General features: G+C 43.7%; 1 pseudogene; it reads left to right on the top strand.

Moving 5' to 3' along the window:
- The first annotated feature begins 2,846 nt into the window (after window positions 1–2,846).
- On the top strand, window positions 2,847–9,095 carry LOC135530231 (HUWE1-associated protein modifying stress responses-like; annotated as a pseudogene).
- The last annotated feature ends 316 nt before the right edge of the window (window positions 9,096–9,411 follow it).

The raw sequence follows: 9,411 nt of genomic DNA, 5'->3' as shown, positions 1-9,411 counted from the left end.
CCAGTTAGTTGAGATAATTGAGGTAATATGCACATGTCGGTAAAGTTATTAAAGTGACTTATGTGTAACCGATGTGAAATGGCTAGCTCGTTAGCGGTGGTGCGAGCTAATAGCATTTCAATCTGTGATGTCACTCGCTCTGAGACCTTGAAGTAGTTGTTCCCCTTGCTCTGCAAGGGCCCCGGTAGGGTTCCTGGTTCGAGGCCAGGTAGGGGCGAGGAGAGGTTACATATGCATAGATAATAACAGAGAGTAGCAACAGCGTGGAAGAGGGGGGGAGCAATGCAAATCGTCTGTGTATCCATTTGATTAAAAGTTCCTCAAACTTTGTTTTGTAAACATAGCTGAGCTGCTAAATGTTTTAATTAATTCACTTATTAACACTCAGTCCATGTCGTTACACAAACTGTGGTTCCCTTTACTAGAGGATGGGTCCCCTAGATTCACACCTGTCTGCCTCCAGCCTTGAAGGTGTTTGATCAGCAATGAGCTCAGCCCTGGGTCGTGTTCATTACACACCAAACAAAAGAAAACGGATTGAAACAGGCAGTGCTGAGAAAAGGCTGAGGGGGGGGTTGGTTACCTGGGGCCCAGAGTTTTTCCAGTTCTGGTAGACTAACCTAACCAGGTAAAACTCGGGACCCTAGTTGTAGGGTATGACATAGTAATACATCAGGTGTAAAATAGTTTTATATGGGCTATGATGGGACCAGAGTTGTTCGCATCATGGTTAAAAGAAAACTAGACAACAACTGGGATTGGACAATAGAACTAACAGGGCAGAGCTGGCTTTATGCAGGGTTGCATCATGTAGGTCTTTGCATCTGTAATTTTAAAAATACTCACATTGTATGTCATCACTGTGTTGATTGATTAATTGATAAGGGACCACCCAAAGTTTGAATGTAAACTTTTTTCTCTTAACATAAATAAAAAGGCCTATTTTAGGCTATAAATACATGAAGTTACCACTTCCTTTCCCCTGGCCAGAGGGGATCAGAGCTCAAAGCCTCCTTCACTCACGCCGCCAAACTTACCCTAGTAAAACTGACTATCCTACCGGTCCTCGACTTCGGCGATGTCATCTACAAAATAGCTTCCAATACTCTACTCAGCAAACTGGATGCAGTTTATCACAGTGCCATCCGTTTTGTTACTAAAGCACCTTATACCACCCACCACTGCGACCTGTATGCTCTAGTCGGCTGGCCCTCGCTACATATTCGTCGCCAGACCCACTGGCTCCAGGTCATCTACAAGTACATGCTAGGTAAAGCTCCATGCTCGGTAAAGCTCCGCCTTATCTCAGTTCACTGGTCACGATGGCAACACCCACTCGTAGCACGCGCTCCAGCAGGTGTATCTCACTGATCATCCCTAAAGACAACACCTCATTTGGCCGCCTTTCCTTCCAGTTCTCTGCTGCCTGTGACGGAAACGAATTGCAAAAATTTGCCGAAGTTGGAGACTTTTATCTCCCTCACCAACTTTAAACATCTGCTATCTGAGCAGCTAACCGATCACTGCAGCTGTACATAGTCCCTCGGTATATAGCCCACCCAATTTACCTACCTCATCCCCATACTGTTTATATTTATTTACTTTTCTGCTCCTTTGCACACCAGTATCTCTACCTGTACATGACCATCTGATCATTTATCACTCCAGTGTTAATCTGCTAAATTGTCATTATTCGCCTACCTCCTCATGCCTTTTGCACACAATGTATATAGACTCTCTTTTTCTTTTCTACTGTGTTATTGACTTGTTAATTGTTTACTCCATGTGTAACTCTGTGTTGTCTGTTCACACTGCTATGCTTTATCTTGGCCAGGTCGCAGTTGTAAATGAGAGCTTGTTCTCAACTAGCCTACCTGGTTAAATAAAGGTGAAATAAAAAATACAAAAATTAAATAGGCTTCTCTAGGCTACCTGCTGCTGTGGTTGTTATCAGTTGGTTACAGTTGATCAGACAGAAGCCCTGATTTATTGTGCACGAGTTGACAAATCATGAGGCAAATCAGTCTAAACAACAGTACTTTGTCCCTCTTTTCAATACTTTTTTGTTAATATTTTTATCCCTAATTTTGGGGCAAATGCCAGCTCACTCAACATTTGCCAGCGGCTCTGCTGTGCTGATCTTTGCAATGTGGGTAGATGGAAACCGCCACATAATACTACGAACTAAGAAACGTATCCTATATGTATGGGGCGGCAGCGTGGCCTAGTGGTTAGAGCATTGGACTGGTAACCAAAAGGTTGCAAGTTCAAATCCCCAAGCTGACAAGGTGCAAATCTGCTGTTCTGCCCCTGAACAGGCAGTTAACCCACTGTTCCTAGGCCATCATTGAAAACAAGAATTTGTTCTTAACTGACTTGCCTAGTAAAATAAATGTATGTTCTACTTCCCACTAAATGTCGAATTAGTATCTCAAAATGTTGACTTACGTATCTTGAAATTACATATTTCAATTTTTTTAGTTAGCATCTCCAAATGTTGACTTACTATTTCGAAATGTTGACTGATTGAGATAGCAGTAAAAAAAATAAAAAATAATGTTTTTGGTGGCAGGAATGGGCTTCCATAAATTTTGAATGGCTATAAATTCTAGTGGAAACCCAAAACCACAGCTTTTTTACTTCTCACACAAGCTTTAAGTAGCTAAGAATTTTCGTGGCGTTCCTTTACGTCATTTCTATGACAGATGTTTCTGTGGTCCACTGAAATCATCAGCACAAACCTGAAGCCACGACCCAGAGCCATACTGACCAATCACTGATTGGAATAGGGGCGGAGTAGAAACGACAACACGGTAGTATGACTTTTATATAGGCGGACGTCGGCAACGTCAAAAAACTAGTTGAAGAGTCTTTTCAGACCGGAGTAGTCGGTTTGAGAAACAGCTATTAAGTCATAACAAAATTAATGAATTCCCTAACGGACATTTATTCGCATCGCCAAGTAATTTATTAATCGACATACTAAAGTTGTAATCTACCCGAGGGTTTTAACGGTGTAAATGGAGGAGAAGAAGAAAGAAGGAGACCCGGAGATTCAGGAACACGGACCCGAACATTGGTTCTCAAAATGGGAGCGGCAGTGTTTGGCCGAAGCGGAGCAAAGAGAGTCAAACGAGGAGGAGGCCGATAACGACCAGGATAAATTATGGCATCTCTTCCAGAATTCCGCCACTGCCGTGGCTCAGCTCTACAAAGGTCCGAGACAAGACCAGAACTACCGTTTATTCGGATGCCACCCCTGCGCCTTGTTACTGAGCTTTGCTATGCTACTCAGTCACTGTTAGTGGCGGTGGGAAGTAGCTCATGTTAGCCAACTAGCCGGTAGCCAACTAGCTAGTAGCCATTTAGCTAGTAGCCATTTAGCTAGTAGCCATTTAGCTAGTAGCCAACTAGCTAGTAGCCATTTAGCTTGTAGCCATTTAGCTAGTAGCCAACTAGCTAGTAGCCAGTTTACCAGCTGATCAGCTGGTTAGCTAGCTACTGTACTGTAGCAACGGTTTACCATCTTAAGTCAAGACATCCCGTAATTATAGTTTGCTCTTTTGTGTGTTTAGTAAATCAGAACACCTAAATGTAGTTTTTGTTTCATAAAAAGATATCTTGAACGTTACAGTAGTTTTCTCTGGTTGTTGTTCGCCAAAACGTCTATCGTCTATAGCTAGTTAACGATAACTGCTAAGCAACATAACCAGCCAACACACTTTTTGGCTAGTTAAGTTAGTTGAATAGCTATCTCATCCAGTCTTTTTTTGTTTTACTAATATGGCTTATACTGTTACCAGAGTTAACCATCTGGTTAGAGAAACTGCGAGTCCGGCCAAATGTCAGTGAACAAGTATCAGAGAAACAAAATGGCGACGGAAACAACAATCATCGCTGCGCGACATTCCCCTTGTGACAGATTGTATCTTTCAGTGTTGCCTTTTTGTTAGGTGTATTTGGGGCTAATATTACTTACCATAGGTATGCATGAACGTTTTGTAATATCCGTTTTGGTTTTATGTCTACAAATCAACGAATAACCCGAGTTGTTATAACAGTGCATAACTGAAAATTTAAACAAAATGGCGAAGATTTACTATTGGCTTTTGGGGTTATTGAGAATTCTTAACCGCTACTGTAATGCTTCTCATAGTTCAGTATATATATCGTTAACCGTAGTTTCTTTAGTTACTAAGGTATCAAGTATTTATAATATACGACTGCAACTTTCCTGCTGAAAGGGCAATTTTAGTTGGTGCGTTATGCACTCGTGCTCATAAACTGTCGAGTTGGCCATCTAGTGCTGGCTGACAGTTATTTGTATTCCAAAGCCCGCCTGCAACTCTAGATGCAAGACAAAATGGCGAATAAAAACGCTCTCCTGTAATCAAGACGCTTTCAGTCTCATGTGTTGCCTTGTATCATGTACTACTAAAGTGGGAATACTGTACAATTAATTGGCGCCTAACTTGCTATTTATGTAAACTGTCAACCAAGCTATTTATGTAAACTGTTGTCAACCAGGCTATCTGTCTTAGTAGGAAATTCCAACAAACCTGTAATGTCTTTGGTGGTGTGTTGTCTCGACAGACCGAGTATGTCACCAACAGGGGGGGCTTTCTTTGTGGGTGCCGTTTCAGAACGCGGCCACAGCCGTGACCAACCTGTACAAAGGTAGGTGTCAGGGACACTCAAAGTGTTTTCAGTTTCTTGTCTTCTAACTTGCTTTCACGACAGTATAGGATCATCGTAACAGTCTATAGGCTTTTCATTATTGTTCTGCTGTGGTCTAAGCATGTATTGATTTGCATTGTAGTTGTCAAGATACTTGGCCTACCACAGGGGTAGGGTACTTCAGAAGACTCGGTAAAGGGTTGTTGGGACAGAGCCTAAAGATACTTGGCCTACCACAGGGGTAGGGTACTTCAGAAGACTCGGTAAAGGGTTGTTGGGACAGAGCTAAAGGCTCATCATCAAAGTCCATAGGCTTTCCTTTGTCATTCTGCTGTAAACAGGACATGTATTGATTAGTAGATAGAAACTTGTAAACAATCAAGGTCCTCTTCTTGTCACCTGAGTATTGACCATCTCGCCATTTACAGCTGTCCTGTCGCGTTGTGGTCCTGGAGAGCACAGCAGGGTGTGCAGCCTAACTGTCAAACTCTAGTCGGTATTCTGCCTTCTCCCTACGGTTTTCAGCCACCACCTTCGCCAACAACTGGCTCATGTGAACTACAATCCCGACACTGTATTTTTTAAGGTTTGGAAAAGTCAATAATCATCGCTTGGATACGGCTGTCGAAACATATGGCCCTTTATCTTTCATCAGTGAGAGAGAAAAAAAATATATACTTACTGTAGCAGTTACAGATCCACACATCTATGGGTGCCTCATCATATGAAACTACACTTGTGCTGCACTTCCCGAGTTATGCTTCTCAGGTGTTTCGGAGCACATAGCTAATTAGCACAGGTGATGGCCTCTGTAACATGGAGATATGGCCCTGTGGGAACCCTAACCCTATAAAGGTGTGTATCCATTTTACCTATTTGTTTTTGAAAATAATTTCTTGCTGATAGGAAAGATATATAGTTTTGGAAGCATACAGACCTTACCTCAAGTGATGCATGTTAATGTTCGCCAAGGTTCTTATCAAAACTCCCTGTACAGAAGACGCCTCGGTCCAATAACTGTGCATTGGAACAGAGTCATGTTCAACGGCTAGTTCCAGTTCAGCACTAACACATCTGATTCAGCTGATCGTCAAGAGTCCCTGTGGATAGTTGAATCGTGTGTGTTAGTGCTGGACTAGGACAAAAGCCTCCATACCCTGTGGCCCTCCAGGATCATGATTCCAGCATCTGTGCTGTCTGACTGGCAACCTCTGGAAGGGGGGGGCTGCCTGCCTATAGTTCTATAGTGAACCGTCAACTGTTAGTCACAGGTTTCACACAAAGGAACCTTCAAGTCTCATCACACATTCTCTCTTTCTCTCACACACACACACACACACTTTCATACTTTCTCACTCAATGTCACACACATTCCTTTCTCTTTCTGCCTCCCACCACACAGAGTCTGTGGAGGCCCACCAGCGTAGCTACGACCTAGGTATACAGATCGGCCACCAGCGTCGCAACAAGGATGTGCTGGCCTGGGTGAAGAAAAGGAGGAGAACCATCCGGCGAGAGGACCTCATCAGCTTCCTGTGTGGCCGGGCCCCACCCCCCCGGACCTCCAGAGCCACCCTCACTCCAGGACACAGACTGACCGTGGTCTCCCTAACCGGCCTCCCCGGCCCCTGAGACAGACTCCTCTGTGGAGGCTGACCTCCAGCCCTTCAGAGAGGCCATCGCACTGCATGGTAAATACACAAATATACAGTGGGGTCTAAAATTGACAGCCTTGATAAAGGAGAGCAAAAATGACTGTAAAATCAAAAATTTGAGTACTGAGCTATATTTTATGGTTAAAAAAAATGGGGAAGTTACACTACCCGTCAAAAGGTTTAGAACACCTTCTCTTCAAAAGGGTTTTTCTTTATTTTTACTATTTTCTACATTGTAGTATAATAGTGAAGACATCAAAACTATGAAATATTAAGGAATTACGTGTTAAACAAATCAAAATATATTTTATATTTGAGATTCTTGAAATTAGCTACCCTTTGCCTTGATAACAGCTTTATACACTTGGCATTCTCTCAACTAGCTTCATGAGGTAGTCACCTGGAATGCATTTCAATTAACAGGTGTGCCTTACGAATACATTTGTGGAATTTCTTCCCTCGATGCATTTGAGCCAATCATTTGTTTTGTGACAAGGTATACAGAAGATATTTGGTACAAGACCAAGTCCATATTATGTCAAGATCAACTCAAATAAGCAAAGGGAAACAACAGTCCATCATTACTTTAAGACATGAAGGTCAGTCAATATGGGAAATGTCAAGAACTTGTACAGTTTCTTCAAGTGCAGTCACAAAAACCATCAAGCTCTATGATGAAACTGGCTCTCATGGGGACCGCCACAGGAAAGGAAGACCCTGAGTTACCTCTGCTGCAGAGGATAAGTTCATTACAGTTACCAGCCTCAGACATTGCAGCCCAAATAAATGCTTCACAGAGTTCAAGTAACGGACGCATCTCAACATCAACCGTTCAGAGGCGACTGTGAATCAGCCGCCATGGTTGAATTGCTGCAAAGAAACCACTACTAAATGACACCAGTTAGAAGAGACTTGCTTGGGCAAAGAAACACGAGCAATGGACATTAGACTAGTGGAAATTTGTCCTTTGGTCTGGAGTCCAAATTGGAGATTTTTGGTTCTAACCGCTGTGTCTTGTTTGCTGTTTTTGGTGAACGGATGATCTCCGTATGTGCATTTCACACCGTAAAGCATGGAGGAGGAGGTGTTGTGGTGTGGGGGTGCTTTGCTGGTGACATTGTCTGTGATTTATTTCAAATTCAAGGCACACTTAAACAGCATGGCTACCACAGCATTCTGCAGCGATACGCCATCCCATCCGGTTTGGGCTCAGTGGGACTATCATTTGTTTTTCAACAGGACAATGACCCAACACAACACACCCAACACAGGCTGTGTTAGGACTATTTGACCAAGAAGAAGAGCGATGGAGTGCTGCATCAGATGACCTGGCCTCCACAATCCCCTGACTTCAACCAAATTGAGATGGTTTGGGATGAGTCAGACCACAGAGTGAAGGAAAAAGCAGCCAACAAATGCGCAGCATATGTGGGAACTCCTTCAAGACGGTTGGAAAAGCATTCTGGGTGAAGCTGGTTGAGATATTGCCAAGCGTGTGCAAAATCTGTCATCAAGGTGTGACTATTTGAAAAATCTCAAGTTTAAAATATATTTTTATTTGTATAAAACTTTTGGTTACTACATGATTCCATGTGTTATTTCATAGTTTTGATGTCTTCACTATTCTACAATGTAGAACATAGTAAAAAAACAACAACCTTGAAATGACACCGTCTAGTATAGAGGTCCTGGATGGCAGGGAGCTCGGCCCCAGTGACGTACCTTAGTGTTAGGGTCAGAGGGCACATAGCACTGCACAGTAAATACACATCTATTTCTAGTGGTTAGGGTCAGAGGGCACAAAGCACTGCACAGTAAATACAGATACAGTGCATTTTAAACTATTCAGACCCCTAATTCTCCCCCCCCCCCCCCCCAAAACCCACTTTTTGTTACGTTACAGAACGAGGCGGTTAACCCACTGTTCCCAGGCCGTCATTGAAAATAAGAATGTGTTCTTAACTGACTTGCCTAGTTAAATAAAGATGAAATAAAGGTGTAAAAATAATTATATAATAAATCGTCCAAAAATACCTAGTTCCGATTACGAAAACTTGAAATCGGCCCTAATTAGTCTGCCTTTCCGATTAATCTGTCGACCTCTAGTTGAGTCCACGATTAAGTTCCAAAAGTTTTTTTATTTTTATATATATATATAAAAAAAAAAACTTTTGATCCCGAGGACCTCATGTGGCCCGCGGGCAGCCAGTTCCCCATCCCTGCCCTTCACAGCTCACTACCTTGTTGACCCAGAGCCCTATGGACCCTGCTCCAAAGTAGAGATTATATAGGGAATACGATGCCATTTGGGGATGTACCGTTGTGCCCCAGGGCCTGAATGCATCCTAGACTTCCTTTTTGTTTTTCATGTTTTCTCTGAGTCAGGGTTCGATGACTGAGTTTGACCTTGTGGTGGTGTTTTTCTTCCCCCCCTCCAATCTGTCCTCTCCAGGTCTAAGTGGGGCTATGGCCAGCATCAGTGTTCGTTCCGGTACCCCAGGCTCTCCCACCCACGTGGGGGGTGCTGCTGGCGGTGGGGGTGGGTCGACCCCGGTGGGGCGTCGGCGTAACGGTCTCCATGATGTGGACCTGAACACTTTCATCTCCGAGGAGATGGCCCTGCACCTGGACGCTAACCCCAGGAAACGCAGCTCCGCCCAGTGCAATGACGTCATTACAGACTCCCCCACCCATAAACGCAACCGGATGATCTGATTGGGCAGCCCAGCCCCCTGGGAGGGTTAAGAGACCTTTTGTGGGGGGGGGGGGTTGAGATCTTGATAACAGACAGACTGAAGGATCTACGGCTGTGGAGTGAACCGGCGTTGAGGACTAAGGAGGCCTTCCATTTAGTTGAGTGGGTGGTGTCCTCCTGTCCTTGTCTCCTTTCCTAGTTGAGAGCACTGGTCTAAACTGAAAGCATGCTTGTTGGAAACCTGTCATCCATCCTTCCTAACCCCGTTAGGCTGCATCTACACAGGTAGCCTAATTCAGATCTTTTTCCACTAATTGGGCCTTTTGACCAATCAGATCAGTTCTTTTCCCAGTAAATGGGCAACAGAACAGAATTGTGCTGTCT

The sequence above is a fragment of the Oncorhynchus masou genome, unplaced genomic scaffold (assembly GCF_036934945.1).
Source record: "Oncorhynchus masou masou isolate Uvic2021 unplaced genomic scaffold, UVic_Omas_1.1 unplaced_scaffold_1295, whole genome shotgun sequence".
NCBI classification, from domain to species: domain Eukaryota; kingdom Metazoa; phylum Chordata; class Actinopteri; order Salmoniformes; family Salmonidae; genus Oncorhynchus; species Oncorhynchus masou.
Note: the sequence above shows the minus strand (reverse complement) of the source record. Positions and strands in the feature narration are given on the sequence as shown.